General features: G+C 45.9%; 2 pseudogenes across 1 annotated transcript; one reads left to right on the plus strand and one right to left on the minus strand.

Moving 5' to 3' along the window:
* Nucleotides 1-10,277: 10,277 nt before the first annotated feature.
* On the plus strand, nucleotides 10,278-12,046 carry LOC147982046 (uncharacterized; annotated as a pseudogene).
* A 2,248-nt stretch (nucleotides 12,047-14,294) lies between these two features.
* On the minus strand, nucleotides 14,295-17,085 carry LOC147982047 (6-phosphogluconate dehydrogenase, decarboxylating 1-like; annotated as a pseudogene). The gene is made up of 2 exons (XR_015599969.1): nucleotides 16,965-17,085; nucleotides 14,295-15,730 (listed from the first exon to the last, which is right to left on the minus strand). The product of XR_015599969.1 is annotated as a 6-phosphogluconate dehydrogenase, decarboxylating 1-like (transcript).
* Nucleotides 17,086-22,354: the final 5,269 nt, after the last annotated feature.

Consider the following 22,354-nt stretch of genomic DNA (forward strand, 5'->3'; position numbering starts at 1 on the left):
AATCACCGAAACTACGGCACCTCCGAGTTCGAGCACACGTTCAGCTCGATGACGATCCCCGGAATCCGATCCAGCAAAGTGTCGGGGAAGAGTTCCGTCAGCATGACGGCGTGGTGACGATCTTTATGAACTACAGCAGCAGGGCTTCACCTAAACTCCGCTACAGTATTATCGAGGAATATGGTGGCAGGGGGCACCGCACATGGCTAAGGAATAGATCACGTGGATCAACTTGTGTGTTTCTGGGGTGCCTCTGCCTCAGTATATAAAGGAGCCAAGGGGGAGGGGGGGCGCCGGCCAGGAGGAGGGCGCAGGAGGAGTCCTACTCCTTCCGGGAGTAGGACTCCCCCCCCCCCCAATCCTATTCCAACTAGGATTCCCAAGGGGGAAAAGAGGGAGAGGGGGTCCGGCCACCTCTCCTAGTCCTAATAGGACTAGGGGAGGGGGGAGGTGCGCAGCCACCTTGGGCTGCCCCTTTCTCCTTTCCACTAAGGCCCATGAAGGCCCATATGGCTCCCGGGGGGTTCCGGTAACCTCCCGGTAACCCGGTAAAATCCCGATTTCACCCGGAACACTTCCGATATCCAAACATAGGCTTCCAATATATCAATCTTTACGTCTCGACCATTTCGAGACTCCTCGTCATGTCCGTGATCACATCCGGGACTCCGAACAACCTTCGGTACATCAAAATGCATAAACTCATAATATAACTGTCATCGTAACCTTAAGCGTGCGGACCCTACGGGTTCGAGAACAATGTAGACATGACCGAGACACGTCTCCGGTCAATAACCAATAGCGGGACCTGGATGCCCATATTGGCTCCTACATATTCTACGAAGATCTTTATCGGTCAGACCGCATAACAACATACGTTGTTCCCTTTGTCATCGGTATGTTACTTGCCCGAGATTCGATCGTCGGTATCCAATACCTAGTTCAATCTCGTTACCAGCAAGTCTCTTTACTCATTCCATAATACATCATCTCACAACTAACATATTAGTTGTAATGCTTGCAAGGCTTATGTGATGTGTATTACCGAGAGGGCCCAGAGATACCTCTCCGACAATCGGAGTGACAAATCCTAATCTCGAAATACGCCAACCCAACATCTACCTTTGGAGACACCTGTGATGCTCCTTTATAATCACCCAGTTACGTTGTGACGTTTGGTAGCACCCAAAGTGTTCCTCCGGCAAACGGGAGTTGCATAATCTCATAGTCATAGGAACATGTATAAGTCATGAAGAAAGCAATAGCAACATACTAAACGATCGGGTGCTAAGCTAATGGAATGGGTCATGTCAATCAGATCATTCAACTAATGATGTCACCTCGTTAATCAAATAACAACTCATTGTTCATGGTCAGGAAACATAACCATCTTTCATTAACGAGCTAGTCAAGTAGAGGCATACTAGTGACACTTTGTTTGTCTATTTATTCACACATGTATTATGTTTCTGGTTAATACAATTCCAGCATGAATAATAAACATTTATCATGATTATAAGGAAATAAATAATAACTTTATTATTGCCTCTAGGGCATATTTCCTTCAATACCTAGTGCATCGGGTCCAATGAAAATCTTTTGTGACAATACTGGTGCAATTGTCTTGGCAAAGGAATCCAGATTTCACAAGAGAACCAAACACATCAAGAGACACTTCAATTCCATCCGGGACCTAGTCCAGGTGGGAGACATAGAGATTTGCAAGATACATATGGATCTGAATGTTGCATACCCGTTGACTAAGCCTCTTCCACGAGCAAAACATGATCAGCACCAAGGCTCCATGGGTGTTAGAATCATTACTATGTAATCTAGATTATTGACTCTAGTGCAAGTGGGAGACTGAAGGAAATATGCCCTAGAGGCAATAATAAAGTTATTATTTATTTCCTTATATCATGATAAATGTTTATTATTCATGCTAGAATTGTATTAACCGGAAACATAATACATGTGTGAATACATAGACAAACTTATTGTCACTAATATGCCTCTACTTGACTAGCTCGTTAATCAAAGATGGTTATGTTTCCTAACCATGAACAAAATGTTGTTATTTGATTAACGAGGTCACATCATTAGTTGAATGATCTGATTGACATGACCCATTCCATTAGCTTAGCACCCGATCGTTTAGTATGTTGCTATTGCTTTCTTCATAACTTATACATGTTCCTATGACTATGAGATTATGCAACTCCCGTTTACCGGAGGAACACTTTGGGTGCTACCAAACGTCACAACGTAACTGGGTGATTATAAAGGAGCATTACAGGTGTCTCCAAAGGTAGGTGTTGGGTTGGCGTATTTCGAGATTAGGATTTGTCACTCCGATTGTCGGAGAGGTATCTCTGGGCCCTCTCGATAATGCACATCACTTAAGCCTTGCAAGCATTGCAACTAATGAGTTAGTTGTGGGATGATGTATTACGGAACGAGTAAAGAGACTTGCCGGTAACGAGATTGAACTAGGTATTGAGATACCGACGATCGAATCTCGGGCAAGTAACATACCGATGACAACGGGAACAACGTATGTTGTTATGCGGTCTGACCGATAAAGATCTTCGTAGAATATGTAGGAGCCAATATGGGCATCCAGGTCCCGCTATTGGTTATTGACCAGAGAGGTGTCTCGGTCATGTCTACATAGTTCTCGAACCCGTAGGGTCCGCACGCTTAACGTTCGTTGATGATATAGTACTATGTGAGTTATGTATGTTGGTGACCAAATGTTGTTCGGAGTCCGGGATGAGATCACGGACATGACGAGGAACTCCGGAATGGTCCGGAGATAAAGTTTGATACATGTGATAATAGTGTTTGGTCACCGGAAGGGTTCCGGAAATCACCGGAAGGGGTTCCGGATGTTTCCCGAAATGTTTGGGTACGAGAACACTTTATTTGGGCCAAAGGGGAAAGCCTACAAGGTTTTTGGAAAGCGCAAAAGGAAGTTTTGCGGAGTCCAGGGGCTAGACGCCAGGGTCCCTAGCATCTGGGTCCAGACGCCGGGAACCCTGGCGTCTGGCCCTGGAGTCCGAGAAGGACTCTTGCCTTTCGGATGAAACTGACTTTGTGGAGGCTTTTACTCCAAGTTTCGACCCCAGGGCTCAACATATAAATAGAGGGGCAGGGCTAGCACCAAAGACACATCAAGAAACACCAAGCCGTGTGCCGGCAACCCCGTCTCCTCTAGTTTATCCTCTATCATAGTTTTCGTAGTGCTTAGGCGAAGCCCTGCGGAGATTGTTCTTCACCAACACCGTCACCACGCCGTCGTGCTGTCGGAACTCATCTACTACTTCGCCCCTCTTGCTGGATTGAGAAGGCGAGGACGTCACCGAGCCGAACGTGTGCAGAACTCGGAGGTGCCGTGCTTTCGGTACTTGGATCGGTCGGACGTGAAGACGTACGACTACATCAACCGCGTTGATATAACGCTTCCGCGAACGGTCTACGAGAGTACGTAGACAACACTCTCCCCTTTCGTTGCTATGCATCACCATGATCTTGCGTGTGCGTAGGAATTTTTTTGAAATTACTACGTTCCCCAACACGGTCACCCTTCCATCCACAGAGACGAAGGTGAGAGGGAGCTCGAGATCCCGGCAGGTTCGCCGGTGGCAGGTATCCCACCCTCAGCCGTCCCCCTTCCATCCCCCATCCCACCCACGAGCGCCAGCAAGGGACGACCTCCCTCAGCCGAGCACCCGGCGAACCAGCCTCCCTCCTCCCACGTGTGACAGGTCCGGCCAGGGCGCGGCATCCCGGCGGGTTTGGTCGATTCGGTCCTTGCAGTTTGTGCACAGGGATCTGATTGAGTTTGTTTTTTAGATTCAGGGGTGTGTCTACAATTGGTTTGCTAAGTCAGCTCCTTATAGCCCAGCCCCACTTGTCAGAAAGTGATCAAAAACAGCAAATCACACGATTAGTGCTATTTGCAACAAGTTTACCGAATCCGCGGTGATCTTTGCAAAAAATTAGTGACCCGGTGGTTTTCCGCAAACGAAGCCCCAAATGTGGTGGTTTTCTGCAATTCACTCATACCATCTTGATACGTCGAGGATGCAATATCTAGGCGATGAGCACGAGCTCATCAAAGACCACTTCCAACAAGCTTGTTGCGCCTACCGTTCCTTCCCTTACCGACCTTGCTACGTAGATGCGCTGCCGATAGGAGATTTGTCCTGATCACCATTCTAATGGGTCGTGTTCTCTGTGTGTGTGTGTGTGTGTGTGTGTGTGTGTGTGTGTGTGTTCACAATTGCTAGGTTATTCCATTTAGCCAGTCAGTTGTATCGAGATAATTTTGCTACTACTGTACGTGCTACATATCCGTTTGCTTACAAGTTTTTTACGTGCGCCCATGCACTTGCGACATTAGTTTTTTTTGCATGTCGATCGATTTGTCACATTTGTTTTTCGCCCTTGGCATGAAAGCTTCCATGTCCAAGCTAGGGCAAGGTCGCTCAGCTCAGCTAGGAACTTACGTAATGTTCCAGGTATCCAAATCGCGCGGCTGAATGTTTTGAAGCTGAACTTGTTAGATTAATCTGAACTTTGTTTGCTATTTAAAAAATTGGAGAAGTCCGGAGGATTTTCTGACAGTGCCTAGTATTCACATTAATAAGTTCGAAGCTGGAGTTGTTAAGCAGACATTCTCCATGTCCCTTCACCAGTAGTCACATTAAGATTGTTGCAGAATTAAACTGCATGCTTACTCTATCGTGGTGTCTACTTCATGTGCTTGGTTAGGGCATCTCTAACTGATCCCCTAAAAGTTAATGGAGTAAGAGGCTTAGCGGAGTAAATATACTTCACTAAGTTTTGGCCGGACCTAGCCGATCCCCTAAATATAACGGAGTAAAATTTTGTTTTTCTAATCTTTGAAATTCTAGTATATATTGCAACTACATATTTGCACACATATAGAAACTAAACATAAATTTGAATGTTCAACCAAATTATGAATATAGTTTACGAACTGAATTCAAAGTTTACAAACCAAATGATTCAAATTTAAACACGCTGAATAGTTCAAATGTAGCAAATAGCATTTCATAGAACAACTAGGACTCGCTTAGACGTTGCCAATGATGCTCAACAAGGTTTTGTTGGAGCTGAGTATGAACTTGACGGTTCTCGATCTTCCGACGATGCTCAAGAAATGACAGTATGTTGTTCGTATCATACTGGCACAACCGGAGTTCGTTGGTGATGTACCGAAAGTTCTCAGGCATATCTCTCTCGTCTTCAATGATCATGTTCTGCAATATGATGCAACAAGTCATGATCCTCCATAGAACCTTTGAGTTCCAGTACTAGGCAGGGCCACGAAGAATTGAAAAGCGATTATTAAGCACACCGAAGGCTCTCTCCACATCTTTCCTTGCAGCTTCTTGACATTGGGAAAGTGAATGTTTTTGCTACCTTTTGAACGCGGAATTGTTTGGACCAAGGTGGCCCATGATGGATAGATGCCATCCGCAAGGTAGTAACCCATCGAGTAGTTGTGCTCGTTGACCGAGTACTCACAAGAGGGAGCTACACCTTCTATAAGCCTAGAAAACAGAGGTGATCTCGATAGCACATTCAAGTCATTGTGAGAGCCAGGCAGACCAAGGAATGAATGTCATATCCAAAGATCCTGCGATGCAACTTCCTCAAGAATGATCATTGGATCATTGACGTGGCCTTCGTACTGACCCTTCCAACCTGCATGGCAATTCTTCCATCTCTAGTGCATACAGTCAAGTGATCTAAGCATCCCTGGCCATGTTCTTGCTTCACTCTCAGTCATCAGCCTTTGGGTGTCTTCCTTGGTTGGTGTTGTCAAGTACTCTGGGCCAAAGACAGCGGTCACTGCTTTGGTCAACCTTCGAACAATCTCCAAGATTGTGTCTTTGCTAATGCGTACATAGTCATCAGTTGCATCGGCAGAACACCCATATGCCAAGACTCAAACAGCCGCAATGCATTTCATTAGAGGGCTTGCACTGATCTCTCGACATGCATTTCTCCAAAGCTTGAACCAGTCATCATATCTCTCAATGGTTTTTGCAATGGTCAGGAAAAGACTTGTGTGCATCCAAAAGCGTCGGCAAAAGTACTTCTCCCGATAGGTTGGGTTTGGATCAAAGTAATCTCTCATGATCTTGGCATGGCCCTCCGCTCTATCACGGTTGATGTGTATGTGGCCAAATTGTGATCCTCTCCTCGGCCGCCGAGCATCATCATTGAAAATCATGCCTAAAACGGTGTCAAAGTCATCGTCGTCTTCTTCCTCTTCGGATGACGACGAGTCCTCCAAGGCCATCTCCCTCAACCTCTTCGTGTACAATCCAAACAGTTCGGTTCAATCCAAAAGGCTCGGTTCAAAGGGAAACAAACCAAAAAAACTCACCTAGGCAATTCTTCGAACACTTGGGGTGAGGTTGTGGTGCACAAGCCAGCCGGGGTGGTTTAGGCCGAACCGGCGAGCGGCGGGTGACCTGCAGCGGTGCGCAAGCAAGGTGAGATGTGGCGGCCGCTTGAAAAAGAAGAATCTCGAAAGAAATCGGACGAATCAACAATGGCGACGGCTGCGGTGTTTCACCTTGATTCCGGCGCCGGCAACGGGGGCTGAACGGGCTGGCCAATGGGCAGAACGGCGACGGTGGGCAAGTGATGGAACGAGGTAGCGGCGGGGCCGGCGAGGGATGGGTGGGAGGCGCGCCGGCGAAGATGCAGCGGCGGTGCAGACGTGAGAGAGAGGTGCGGCGTTTTACTCGGCCGCCTGTCGGGGGAGTAAAAATAGGGAAATTGGGGCCGGAGTAAAAATATAATCCACTAACCGCGGATAGGGGATCGGCTAGGTGCCGGTTAGTGGAGTAAAATCGCTAACCGGATATAGGGAATCGGTTAGAAATGCCCTTAGTTTGTTTTGCAATATATTTATCTAACACAGTTGGGCAGCCTTGGTCTCCAAAAAAGGTTCCATAACGATGACCTAACTCTCATTTAACTTGATCTTTTGTATAATCTTGTGATTGGTTTGTGCCGGTGGTTCCTCAATGAACGAATGTGCATCATATTTCTGTCAAAAATGCAAAAAAATATTGGCTATGTCATATGCTATTAACTTCAGAGAGTCAGTTGGAAATTTTTTTCTTTTTGCGAATGAGTCAGTTGGATTGGTGGATTCAACTCTTTGTACATGCTATCATTCCAATCGTTTGTTGGTTATGAATTCCAGACCAACCGCGCCGACCATGGGATTCAGATGTATATACGCATATGCTGGCTGCATAGATCGGGTCAGTTTGTATGGATTTTGAGATTTCTGCCCTTTCTTGCTCTACGTGGAAAAAATGGTAGTCCCAATAGATCGCTTGGACTCAAAAAAAGGATTATCTCCCAGGGATTCAGATGGTCCAATTCAGAGGGCGAGAGCTGACAGCATCATACGTGTTTTATTTATTTTTGCTGAGAATTTTTGATGAGCTAACAAACAAATATTCGAGCAATGCTGGTCCTCTTTGCAGCCTGTGTGGTGTATGCCCGCCGTTGTTACCCCTCAAAAAAAAAACCCAGGGTCCTAATTAATGCTACAAACCTAGACCTAATCGTAGCGGACTCGTATAAACTGGAGACCTAATCGTAGGAGGAAGACAGTGCGAACATCGTCAGGACCTCCATCCGGAAGGTTCATGTGTCACTCTCAAAGTGGATGTTTTTTAAGCATACTTTAGCACACACGCATGGGTGCCACTGACCGAAGCGCTAGGCGGCAGTCGAGCACTCTTCGTTAACATGAATTTCTACAAGTCTGTTCCGGCACCTTATGGAGAGGTGGAGGAAGATGTAATTTATTTCATGGGCACGGGCGACATGTTCAACATGAAGTTTGGTACTTCTAGCCCGTCAAAGATTTGTGATGATTTTGGAACAACATGGCTCTTCCCCCCTGAGATGGTGCTTTGAAATGCAAAAAAGGTTGTGTTACAACGTTGCAATCTAAGATTAGATTTCAGAGATAATATGTTATCATGTATTTCCTCTCATAGTGTATCGGGACAGAAAAAGGCTTGTCTTTTTTACGTTTATGTATGTATACTCTTTACCATTACTAACAAAAGGGCCAGTGTGCAATGAAAAAAAATTCATAATCTCCAATGGCTATGACCACATTTTGTTCACATCTCACAGCATGATTTCAAAAATTCGTTCACAAATGCAAGAAATTGTACCCTTATTTAAATTTAATAACAAATTGAATATACGTTCACATTTACAAAAAAATATCGTGGTTGTCAAAAAACTTGGTAATTCAAAGAATTATTCTGAATTCCAAGAAATATTTCTTTTAAACATAATATAATAGTCCTATCTACCCCGGCAGTTAATTCTTCAAAATTCACGCGGGTATATTGTCACAAAGACTCTGAAGCATTACTGTTTAATTACATATGTTCGAACATTTGTGAACATTTTTACAAATTTGGGAAGATATTTTAAAATTGTGAATATTTTTTATATTGTGAATATTTTAACCATTTTCTATTGAATTGGCAAACAATTCTAGAATAGACAAAACATTTGTTTCGAAATTGATGGATTTTTTTGAAGTTCAAGAAACAGTTTTTGAAATGCATGAACATTTTTTGAATTAGCAAACATTTTTTGTATCAATAAATTCTTTTGTAATTCATGAATAGTTTTTGAAATTTAAGGATATTATTTAAAATTTATGAACATTTTAGCAAAAAAAAAATTCAACTTCCTTAACAGTTTTTAATACATGGACTTTTCTTTCAAAAATATTTTTTGAATATGCAAATAATTTTTGAAAAATCCCAAGAATTGTTTGAATTCATAAACATTTTATGTTTTTTCTGAACATTTTATTACAAATTTCTCAGTTGTTTAAATGTCAGAAGTTTTTTGAAATCCCAAATTATTTAAAGTAGGAAAAATGGGAAAAGAAAATAATAAAATAAAACACGAAATAAAAAAAATAGGCCGCCCGCACAAATTTTTTAAGACATGGGCGCAGATACATGTTGACAACATGATATACAATTTTTTAAATATGTAACTGGATGTGCAGAGCAGCACACATACAACCGTCCATGCGGTAGCAGCGAGCCAAAAGGAATTGTGGGTGGTTGGTAGATTTCTTTTTCCTGGGGGATCGAAGATTTTACCCGTTCTCCTCTTGTTTGGACGGTCATTATGTTTGGTTGGCCATATCACACCTGATCAGAGTTCAAAAATCAATCCAATTTTCCTTGGACACTGCTAAGCCACAATCGCATGCTACCTACTGCAACCAATGGCCTCTATTGATCAGCATGCCGCCATGAATATGCACGTGGGCCCTGTACACACCGCCCATCACATTCTGGGAATTGGTTTCGCCCGAAGCATCACCTAGTGCGACCTAGAGGCCTATGTTTTAGGCAAGTGCACGTGGACTCTTCATCCCATGACTAAAACGGTATGTTCTTGTCTTGCTCAATCCCACTGGCTCCATCCGAAAGTCCTTGAAACCTGGATATTTTAGGAGGACGTGGGGTATGGGGATTAGTTATAGATGGCTTGATTAGTGGCTTGTTGCGTTAAACACTTGGACATTTTAGTCCCTTTCTAGTAGATAGACGGTTGTTCTTATTTGGATCTGCCTCCTCTCGTATTTTTATAGGGGTAGTAGATAGTAGACAGACAGATGACGATGCCAAAACACTGCTACATATATTCTTCTTATCGCTGGTAATGGAAATATCTTTGGACATTCATATTTTCATAATCTCTTGTGTGTTGCTGTTAGGCCATCTGATCGGTGGATGATGTCTGTTGACATCATCCAATTCCTTCTCTTGCAGCCTATGACTGTATTTGTTCCACGGAAGTGCTGTTCTTCAGCTCCTGGGTGATTATGCGTCTGGGATAAACAGTATTTTTTAAAAAAACTTCGGCTACGGAGTCGTGTGATTTTGGTTCTGGGTCAGTTAAGGTTTTATTTTAGCTGACCCAAAACCAAAGTTAAGGTTCTATTTTAGCTACCCGCAAAAAAAGGTTCTATTTTAGCAGATGGAACACGTGTCCCGCTCTCATGCGGCCGACAGTGCCCAAAAAACTTGCCGTAGCGGTTAAGGTTTTTATTACAGATGGCGTAGCGATTAAGCTTTTTTTTTTCAAGATGCCGTAGCGATTAAGCTTTTTTCAGATGCCGTAGAGGCTAAGTCTACTCCCATCAAATCCGTGGAGGCTAAGCTGATCCCGGCCATCACATCTCATATACGAGCGTCTGCCCACCCACGGAAACTAGAGTCCGATCCGAACAATCCAATCTGCCACCGATCCACACGACGATGGACGCAGCCAGCGACGGCATGCGCTTGCCCTACGACGTGCTCCTCGACATCCTCCGCCGCCTGCCAGGGCGCGACGTTTGTGCATCCCAGTGCGTGTGCCGCGCGTGGCGCGACATCATCAACGATGATCATTGGCTCTCCCTTGAGCGCTACTTCCCTCGGCGCGCCTTTCCCGGACTCTTCGTCGACAAGATGGACTGCTGCTCCGATACGTCCTTCTTCGCGCCGCCGGCCACCCGCGGCGCGCCTGGCTTCCGGGGACCCGTCTACCCGCACCGGGCGATAGTATTCCAGTCCTGCAACGGCCTCCTCCTCCTCGAGGAGTGGGACTATTATGTGCTCAACCCGGCGACGGCACGGTATGCCCGTTTGCCGCGGCCGTCGAAGCCGTGGTGCAGCTATGGCGTATCGTTGGCTTTCGACCCTGCCGTGTCGCTGCACTACCATGTTTTCCTCTTTCCGGAGGGTGGTCTGCTCAAGGAGCCATTGATGGCCACTAGCACGCAAGGTCAGGTTCCGCCATTCGGGGAAGCACACGCGGAGGAGTTCGAGGAGCCCAAGAAAAATGTGTTGTCAATGTTAATGTACTCGTCATGCACAGGGCGGTGGGAGGACCGAGAGTTCACGCCTGGACTTTGTGCGCCGGGGCACCTCTACGACATGGTTGACAGAACACCTGAGAGGTACGAGGGTCCATTTCATTCATCTAATTACTGGCGTGGGTCTCTCTACATACATTGCCACAACAGCGTCCTCGTGATTCTACGCCCCTCAAAGGAAACTTATGATATGCTCCAGCTTCCCGGAGAACCCTGCGGTCCAAAAAGCTTGTACTCGCTTCCCGGAAATTCGGTCTTGGCAAGCTATGAGAGAGGGGTACATTATGTGGTGACTAACAATTCAGAGCTTCGAGTATGGATGCTAACCGAATTGACCAATGGACAACTAGGTTGGGCATTGGCACACGACGCCGGCCTCAACCTGCATGGCCATATGATTCGTACTCTTAAAATACAACCCAATATGATATGGAGGATTGTTGGAAGCAATGGTGGACCAGTCAGCCTGTCCGACGATGATGCAGAGGACGATTGGGCCACACCACATGACTCTGAATATCCATGGGACTCTGATGAGGACAACTTCATCGACATGGTTGGGGGCGCCGACCATCATGAGTCGGTAGAACAGGATGCCTACTGCAGTATCATGGGATTCCATCCACACAAGAATGCACTCATTCTCGATCTTAACGGTGCGGTGGTAGTGTACCATCTCGACACGTCGAGGATGCAGTATCTAGGAGACGCGGACGAGCTTGATAAAGACAATTCGCAAGCAGCTTGTTGTGTCGAGGATTCATTCATTTACCGCCCTTGCTATAAGGACATGCTGCCAACAGGGAAATTATCCATGCCACCTTAAAATGATATACGATCTAGCTATACATAGCGCTTGAGATGCTCCTTGCCTTTATAGGCTTATCTACATGGCTATGTGCGTCCTTCCCTGAGGAAGGAGTTCTATTTATGTCGTTTAGAACAGAAAAAAATGTTTGGTTGCTTTTAGTTAGTCGAATTGAGTCAGTTCTGCTGTAGGTTGATTAATTCAGATGTGTATGTGCGGCTAAATGTATCTAGGTTACTTGTTATAGACATTCATGCAAATTAGTTTGAGAGGACAAAATCTTTTTTGTGAACAGATTGGGACATAATCGTGCAACTATATTTTGGTTCTAGTAGGAAAATCAGTAGGCACTCCTCTCTGTACAGGACAATGATAGCATTTTAGCACTCAATGATGAACAGACTCGAAAGGCCTAAAACGTTCAGCAAAGAACATGGTTAAAGATGCAGTTGGTTTGGGCACTTTATGAGCTTACAGGATCAAAGTAGAAAAATGGTCTTTGAATTGACATTAAGAATTCAATAAATCATCATATACAAATAAGGGCATCATATACATACCAGTTAATGCCCAATCCAAGGGTTTCTCCTAGAGACTTCTAATTTCGGAGCTTATCTTTTGGACCTGCCATGTGAGTCATCATTTTCCAAGATATCCAATGATTTGGTGAGAATAGAACTCAATTGTAGTTGAAACTGGTACTGAGTATCTATGTGCATATTTAGTAAAACAGAATATCAAGTAATCTATACAGTCAAGGATGAGCATCACATAACCGGCGGCGTACTTGTGGAGGTACGCATTGGAGGAGACGGCGACGAGGTTGGGTCGTGGTAGTGGTGGGTGACGGGGTTGGATGCATGAGAGGCACCGCAGGCGGGCGGACGGCACCGACCGTTGACAGCGGCCACTGCTCCAGATCGGCCTCCATGGTTCGTATCATGGATCTGGATGAGGTAGGAGAGATAGGACTTATCTACAAATGTGTCCAGAGTGGTGCCACAGATTGTCTCGCGTGCGTTGGATGCATATCCGATGGTCATAAGTCAAGGATGGCCGACACACCATCATTACCAACTTCTTGGTGATGATGCATATCCGACGGTCATAGGAGTAGAGATTAAATGTGTGAACTCATCTTGTTTTTACTAGAGGTCACCAACCACCCAAGGAGACGAGGAGCCCTGCCTCTACGTCGTCATAGTCGTCCCTCTCCTTGTTGCTGCCCTCTTCACTCTCACTCCAGATCAATTTCCCCTCGTAGGTAAATGAAATGAAATAGTTGCTGCCCTCTTCACTCTCACTCCAGATCGATTTCCCCTCGTAGGTAAATGAAATGAAATAGTTGCTGCCCTCTTGACTCTCACTCCAGATCAATTTCCCCTCGTAGGTAAATGAAATGAAATAGTTGGTGCCCTCTTCACTCTCACTCCAGATCAATTTCCCCTCGTAGGTAAATGAAATGAAATAGTTGCTGCCCTCTTCACTCTCACTCCAGATCAATTTCCCCTCGTAGGTAAATAAAATGAAATAGTTGCTTCCACTCTGCCTAGTAAGTTGATTTTTTTTGTTCATGTACTCCTGGAGGTCTGGAAATTCATTTTCAGTCCGTGCTTGGAGTTGAACTTGCGGATGCTATTGTGTTGACCCAGGCTGAGTTTGCTGCCGCTGCTTGTTCCTAGTGTAGTCGATGCGCTTGGTCGTTTCCTCCTCTGTTTTGCTTCCTTTTCGCCTGTACTATACTTGTACTCGTTTCTCCCTCTATTTCATTTCAATGGTAAAAAATGTATGTTTCATCAGTGAATCTGAATATTATTATTCTGTCGCAGAAATTATATATACTGCCTTGTGCACAAGGAATACATCGTTCATCTTTCCAACACAGGCCCTCCAGCTGACGAACCCTCGCCAACTTCACGGAGTGTGCAACACATGAGCATCCTCAGCGTGTCAGACCACCAAAAGCTCGAGCTACGAACGACGCAATTTTTACTCCCCACACTTAACATGATAAGGTCATTCCCTTCCAAATTGCAGTGCCGCCGCTCGAGCAAGTGCAAGCGGAAGGGGTCGAGCGAGGAGCCAAAGGAAAAAGCTGTACTTTGTCTGCAATTCGAAAGCGGAAGCAGAGTAGCAAACCCGCCTTCTCCATTATGCAGCAATACCTACCTCCGAGCTTGGTTGGCGTACTTGGCAAGCCCATACACGGATACACACACACACACACACACACACACACACACACAAAATGGCATACATACGCCTCATCAGCCAGGGGTGGGAGAATCAGCTCAAAACATCAAGTATTCTCGCAACACAAATCGAAGGTCTGGTGCTGCTGTAAATGATCAAGTAACAACAGAAACAGGGCAGGCAGGGCGCTAGGCAAGCCAAACATGCTTCTCTTCCAAACAAAACGGATATTGGCACAACAAAATGCAACACAACTTTGTGGTTAAAAGCACTACAGAAAGACCAGGATGGTTGCCTCTCAGAGTGAGAGGCAAAGCATAAGTGGAACACAGGCTTTCATTCATGCTAAAATTCAGGATGGCGAAATCCGACAAATAACAGTGGTGGTTTCCCTCCCGGGTTGATCAATCACATGCAAGTAGTGGAGAGAATACTGGCTTGACCTCCTTATAGAAAATAAATACACCACAGACAGGCTCATTACTCGAGTAATAAAAATTAAACCGCATGCACTTCCTCCCCTACAGGATGACTGGCAACAACAAAAGATATACCTACCGACAAGACGAAACCTGATGGAATGGGCCGTCTCTCAGCTGAGCAGCAGCAGTAGCAGCAGCTTAGATCTTCGAGTTGGCGATCTTGTACCACTCGGTGTGGAAGGATCCCGGCATGTCGACCCTCTCGTAGGTGTGCGCCCCGAAGTAATCCCTCTGGGCCTGGACGAGGTTCGCGGGAAGCCTGTCCCTCCTGTACGAGTCAAAGTAGGCCAGACTCACCGACATGCCGGTGGTGCTGACGCCGTTGTTGATGGCGAGGCACACGACCCTCCTCCATGCAGCTTGCCTGTCCATCATCTCCTGCGCAAACTCGGGGTCGATGAGGAGGTTCGCGAGCTCGCCGTTCCTGTCGTACGCCTTCTTGATGCAGTCCAGGAAGCTGGCACGGATGATGCACCCGCCCTTCCAGATCCTGGCCAGCTCGCCCAGGTTGAGGCCCCATCCCTTCTCCGTGCTCTTGGCCTTGATGATGTTCATGCCCTGGGCGTAGCTGCAGATCTTGGAGGCATACAGAGCTTTCCTCACATCCTCGATGAGCTGTGCCTTGTCGACAGTTTCGCCGCTGCTGTAGTCACCCTGGAAGATCTTGGAAGCAGCCACCCTCTCGTCCTTCAACCCGCTGAGGAACCTGGAATCCACGCTCCTCCATGGCCTTCTCCCTGATATGTCACACACGGGCCGCTGTCAGGGACTTGAACAGACACCTTGAGAAGAATGTCTTCAATGTACTGGTAAGCCTCCAATGAGCCTCCAGGCACCATGGAGGGGCCATGGCGGGCACCCTCCTCTCCTCCGGAGACACCCATCCCGAGGTAGAGGAGTCCACGCTCCTCCATGGCCTTCTCCCTCCTTTCAGTGTTGTCATACCACTCGTTTCCTCCATCAACGATGCAGTCACCTTGCTCCAGGTGTGCTGCGAGCGTGGCGATGGTCTGGTCAACCGGAGCACCGGCCTTGACAAGCATGATGACGACACGTGGCTTCTGAATGGAGTTGACAAAGGATGCAGGGTCATGGAAACCATAGAGAGGAAGGTTTCCTTGTAGCTTGGCACGCTGAACAGTCTCATCGACCTTGGACGTTGTCCTGTTGTAGACAGAGATGGGGAAGCCTTTCTCGGCAATGTTGAGGACTAGGTTCTGGCCCATGACCGCGAGGCCAGCGAGACCAATTCTGGTGAGAGCCATCTCGTACCTGAAAAGAGATGCAGCAAACACAAAGTTAGATAGTTTATTTATGCATGCATGTCTCGCTCGCTAGAAAGGTTAAAAGCCTGCCTGTATATACAAACCAAAACCAAAACCAAATGATGATGCATATGCACTAGGCACAGGAACAAGCTTCACCCTGAGTAAATGTTTGCAGCGAATAGAGGTTTCAGAAAACTTATCCAGAAAATGGGCAGTGGATAACTGAATGTCGTCAATTTGAGTAGATGCAATATTCAGAGGATAGATAGATGCAACAGGGCCTAAGTGGTAAAAAGAAGATAAACACATGGCAAATCTAAATCCATAACAAACCAACTGCAGCTTCTTGTTTTATAGTCTAGAGCAACATAGCTCAGTAGGAAATCAGAATAGAATCGGACACGCGATTGAGCGAGCCACGTGAATTGTTGCTTGAGTTTGACTTGAGAAAGCGATAGTAGTACGCTCAAGGAATAAGCTGTAGTCCGGGTGAATTCAATCAGCCATGACCCATGAGGCCAATAGAGTAGAGCACAGGCAGCAGGCAGCAGGCAGGCACAAATCGCATATATGCTTGTTGCTCACGAACGAACGAACATGCTGCTAGTACCGACGACACAAGACAATTACCAAGCAAGCATCCAGCAGCATCAGTGGCTTATCTCCTCTAAAAGTGAAGGGCAGCCTTGTTATTTTGAATCTATCTACACTAGACACTAATCGTGCAACAAAACAATTTACAGTTATTTGAGGAGTAGGTATTTATTTGCTAGGATGGATGATGATGACAATTTTATTTAGATTAAATTGCACATCCGCAGCTGTATGGTTCTTGTATCTAGGTCCGAGCTTCATCTATCTATCATGCGAAAAGAAAGGAAAAGAAACAGAGAAAAGATTACATAAAAAAAAAAGAAGAGAAAACAGGGCCAACTAGAGCTAGTAGTAGGAACAGAAGACATGGTACAGTAGTAGAGGCGCAGGCAGGACAAGTGGTGGTCCTGTCTGTCAGGCGGCAAGGCATGCGTACTGCTGTCGAATTCAACTCCCGTTACTTAGTCATGTTAGTCAAGTGCTGCCATGGATCTGATCAAGCCACTGCCTAACCCGGCCAAGAAAAAAAGCTCTTCTTTGGGCCGATGAGCGAGCGCCCCGCCGGAAGCCACGCCCGGGCTGGGCTGCTGGCGCGACGGGGATCGGGGGACAAGGGGGGAAGGAAGATTCGGGGGGAGACTGACCTGACCTGCCTTGCCTTGGATGGATGAGATCTGCGTGCGTGCGTCGAGGAACAAGGGGGGACGGAAGGAAGGAAGGCAGGCAGGCGAGTGTTTGTTTGGTGTGCGGTGCGACGCGGACCACCTACCCCTCCTCTCCTCTCCTCTCCTCTTGCTTGGGTTAACTTAAATAGCCTCTGTTGCCTTCCGACCGCTCTTGCTCTCTCTTGCAGGGGTTGGGGAGCCTCAGCACCACGTCACCCTGAAAACGCCTCCTCTACACAGTCGTGCCATGAATGAAACTCAAAAAATCATGCTAAATAATTAAAATCGGCACATCTAAATCAAGACCTCCCTGATAACCACCCAACATTCCGTCCAGGGACATCCCAGACCCAACCTATCGTTTGCCATGGTCGAGCAATTCAATTTGCCATTATCGACGAAATTAAGCAAATTCTGATTAATGGCAGACTATGGACAAAAAAATGTGTCATGGCAATTTTTGTATTTATGTCCTATAGCTAATGGCAAATTCAGAAAAAAAAAGCACATTGACGATTTTTTTTTAATAATGCCATGAGCATAGTTCATTCACATGGCGAGCACAAATCTCTGTTTCATGGCAAACCATCTCTAAAACAATGCCATTGCTGGGAGGTTATATTTTGCATGCAAAAAATTCAAATGACATGGGCTTAAAATTAAATTGCCATGGTGCTGGGGAACGTAGTAATTTCAAAAATATTCCTACGCACACGCAAGATCATGGTGATGCGTAGCAACGAGTGGGAGAGTGTTGTCCACGTACCCTCGTAAACCGAAAGCGGAAGCGTTATGACAACGCGGTTGATGTAGTCGTACGTCTTCACGATCGACCAATCCTCAGTACCAAACGTACGGCACCTCCGTGTTCTGCACACGTTCAGCTCGGAGACGTCCCGCGAACTCACGATCCAGTAGAGCTTCGCCGAGGAGTTTCGTCAGCACGACGGCGTGATGACGGTGATGATGATGCTACCGACGCAGGGCTTCGCCTAAGCACCGCTACGATATTACCGAGATGGATTATGGTGGAGGGGGGCACCGCGCACGACTAAGAGATCAATGATCAATTGTTGTGTCTATGGGGTGCCCCCCGTATATAAAGGAGTAGAGGAGGGGGAGGGCCAGCCCTCTCTAGGGCGCGCCATAGGGGAGTCCTACTCCCACCGGGAGTAGGATTCCCCCCCTTCCAAGTTGGACTAGGAGAGGGAAAGGAAGGGGAGGAGGGAGGAAGGAAAGGAGGGGCCGGTCCCCCTCCCAATTCGGATTGGGCTTGGGGGGGGGGGCGCCCCCTCCTTTGATCCTCTCATCTCTTTTCCACTAAGGCCCAATAAGGCCCATATACCTCCCGAGGGGTTCCTGTAACCTTTCGGTGCTTCGGTATATTCTCGATCTCACTCGAAACCATTCCGATGTCCAAATTGTTGGGGAACGCAATAATTTCAAAAAATTTCCTACGCACACGCAAGATCATGGTGATGCATAGCAATGAGAGGGGAGAGTGTTGTGTACGTACCCACGCAGACCGACTGCGGAAGCGTTCACACAACGTAGAGGAAGTAGTCGTACGTCTTCCCGATCCGACCAATCCAAGCACCGTTACTCCGGCACCTCCGAGTTCTTAGAACACGTACAGCTCGATGACGATCCCCGGGCTCCAATCCAGCAAAGCATCGGGGAGGAGTTCCGTCAGCACGACGGCGTGGTGACGATCTTGATGTTCTACCGTCGCAGGGCTTCGCCTAAGCACCGCTACAATATGATCGAGGTGGAATATGGTGGCAGGGGGCACCACACACGGCTAAGGAACGATCTCAAGGATCAACTTGTGTGTCTAGAGGTGCCCCCCTGCCCCCGTATATAAAGGATCCCAGGGGGAGAGGGCGGCCGGCCATGAGGAGGGCGCAGGAGGAGTCCTACTCCCGGTAGGAGTAGGACTCCCCCCCAATCCTAGTTGGAATAGGATTCCCCGAGAGGGAAAGAGAGAGAGGGGGCCGACCACCTCTCCTTGTCCTAATTGGACTAGGGGAGGGGGGAGGCACGCGGCCCACCTTGGGCTGCCCCTTTCTCCTTTCCACTAAAGCCCACTAAGGCCCATATAGCTCCCGGGGGGTTCCGGTAACCTCCCGGTACTGCGGTAAAATCCCGATTTCACCCGGAACACTTCCGATATCCAAACATAGGCTTCTAATATATCAATCTTTATGTCTCGACCATTTCGAGACTCCTCGTCATGTCTGTGATCAGATCCGGGACTCCGAACTAACTTTGGTACATCAAAATGCATAAACTCATAATAACTGTCATCGTAACGTTAAGCGTGCGGACCCTACGGTTCGAGAACAATGCAGACATGACTGAGACACATCTCCGGTCAATAACCAATAGCGGGACCTGGATGCCCATATTGGCTCCTACATATTCTACGAAGATCTTTATCGGCCAGACCGCATAACAACATACGTTGTTCCCTTTGTCATCGGTATGTTACTTGCCCGAGATTCGATCGTCGGTATCCGATACCTAGTTCAATCTCGTTACCGGCAAGTCTCTTTACTCGTTCTGTAATACATCATCCTGCAACTAACTCATTAGTTGCAATGCTTGCAAGGCTTATGTGATGTGCATTACCGAGAGGGCCCAGAGATACCTCTCCGACAATCGGAGTGACAAATCCTAATCTCGAAGTACGCCAACCCAACATCTACCTTTGGAGACACCTGTAGAGCTCCTTTATAATCACCCAGTTACGTTGTGACGTTTGGTAGCACACAAAGTGTTCCTTCGGTAAACGGGAGTTGCATAATCTCATAGTCATAGGAACATGTATAAGTCATGAAGAAAGCAATAGCAACATACTAAACCATCGGGTGCTAAGCTAATGGAATGGGTCATGTTAATCAGATCATTCAACTAATGATGTGACCTCATTAATCAAATAACAACACTTTGTTCATGGTTAGGAAACATAACCATCTTTGATTAACGAGCTTGTCAAGTAGAGGCATACTAGTGACACTCTGTTTGTCTATGTATTCACACATGTATTATGTTTCCGGTTAATACAATTCTAGCATGAATAATAAACATTTATCATGATATAAGGAAATAAATAATAACTTTATTATTGCCTCTAGGGCATATTTCCTTCACAAATATAGTCGTCCAATATATCAATCTTTATGTCTCGACCATTTCGAGACTCCTCGTCATGTCTATGATCATATCCAGGACTCCGAACTACCTTCGTTACATCAAAACACATAAACTCATAATACCGATCGTCACCGAATGTTAAGCGTGCGGACCCTATGGGTTCCAGAACTATGTAGACATGACCGAGACACGTCTCCGGTCAATAACCAATAATGGAACCTGGATGCTCATATTGGTTCCTACATATTCTACGAAGATCTTTATTGGTTAAACCGCATAACAGTATACGTTGTTCCGTTTGTCATCAGTATGTTACTTGCCCGAAATTCGATCATCGGTATCTCAATACCTAGCTCAATCTCGTTACCGGCAAGTCTCTTTACTCGTTCCGTAGTGCATCATCCCGCAACTAACTCATTAGTCACATTGCTTGCAAGGCTTATAGTGATGTGCATTACCGAGAGGGCCCAGAGATACCTCTCCGACAATCGGAGTGACAAATCCTATTCTCGATCTATGCCAACTCAATGAACACCATCGGAGACACTTGTAGAGCACCTTTATAATCACCCAGTTATGTTGTGACGTTTGGTAGCACACAAAGTGTTCCTACGGTATTTGGAAGTTGCATAATCTCATAGTCATAGGAACATGTATAAGTCATGGAGAAAGCAATAGCAGTAAACTAAACGATCAACTGCTAAGCGAACGAAATGGGTCAAGTCAATCACATCATTCTCCTAATGATGTGATCCCGTTAATCAAATGATAACTCATGTCTATGGCTAGGAAACTCAACCATCTTCGATCAACAAGCTAGTCAAATAGAGGCATACTAGTGACACTATGTTTGTCTATGTATTTACACATGTATTATATTTCCGGTTAATACAATTCTAGCATGAATAATAAACATTTATCATGATATGAGGAAATAAATAATAACTTTATTATTGCCTCTAGGGCATATTTCCTTCAGTCTCCCACTTGCACTAGAGTCGATAATCTAGATTACACAGTAATGATTCTAACACCCATGGAGTCTTGGTGCTGATCATGTTTTGCTCATGGAAGAGGCTTAGTCAATGGTTCTGCAACATTCAGATCCGTATGTATCTTGCAAATCTCTATGTCTCCCACCTGGACTTGATCCCGGATGGAATTGAAGCGTCTCTTGATGTGCTTGGTTCTCTTGTGAAATCTGGATTCCTTTGCCAAGGCAAGTGCACCAGTATTGTCACAAAAGATTTTCATTGGAACCGATGCACTAGGTATGACACCTAGATTGGATATGAACTCCTTCATCCAGACTCCTTCATTTGCTGCTTCCGAAGCAGCTATCTACTCCGCTTCACACATAGATCCCTCCACGACGCTTTGTTTAGAACTGCACCAACTGACAGCTCCACAGTTCAATATAAACACATATCCGGTTTGCGATTTAGAATCGTCCGGATCAGTGTCAAAGCTTGCATCAACGTAACCATTTACGACGAGCTCTTTGTCACCTCTATAAACGAGAAACATATCCTTACTCCTTTTCAGGTATTTCAGGATGTTCTTGACAGCTGTCCAGTGATCCACTCCTGGATTACTTTGGTACCTCCCTGCTAAACTAATAGCAAGGCACACATCAGGTCTGGTACACAACATTGCATACATGATAGAGCCTATGGCTGAAGCATAGGGAACACTTTTCATTTTCTCTCTATCTTCTACAGTGGTCGGGCATTGAGTCTGACTCAACTTCACACCTTATAACACAGGCAAGAACCCTTTCTTTGCTTGATCCATTTTGAACTTTTTCAAAACTCTATCAAGGTATGTGCTTTATGAAAGTCCAATTAAGCGTCTTGATCTATCTCTATAGATCTTGATGCCCAATATATAAGCAGCTTCACCGAGGTCTTTCATTGAAAAACTCTTCAAGTATCCTTTTATGCTATCCAGAAATTCTATATCATTTCGAATCAACAATATGTCATCCACATATAATATTAGAAATGCTACAGAGCTCCCACTCACTTTCTTGTAAATACAGGCTTCTCCAAAAGTCTATATAAAACATATGCTTTGATCACACTATCAAAACGTTTATTCCAATTCCGAGAGGCTTTCACCAGTCCATAAATGGATTGCTGGAGCTTGCACACTTTGTTAGCACCCTTTGGATCGACAAAACCTTCTGGTTTTATCATATATAACTCTTCTTC

Source organism: Triticum urartu, chromosome 3A, assembly GCF_056163025.1.
Source record: "Triticum urartu cultivar PI428250 chromosome 3A, HENAU_Tu73, whole genome shotgun sequence".
In the NCBI taxonomy this organism is placed as follows: domain Eukaryota; kingdom Viridiplantae; phylum Streptophyta; class Magnoliopsida; order Poales; family Poaceae; genus Triticum; species Triticum urartu.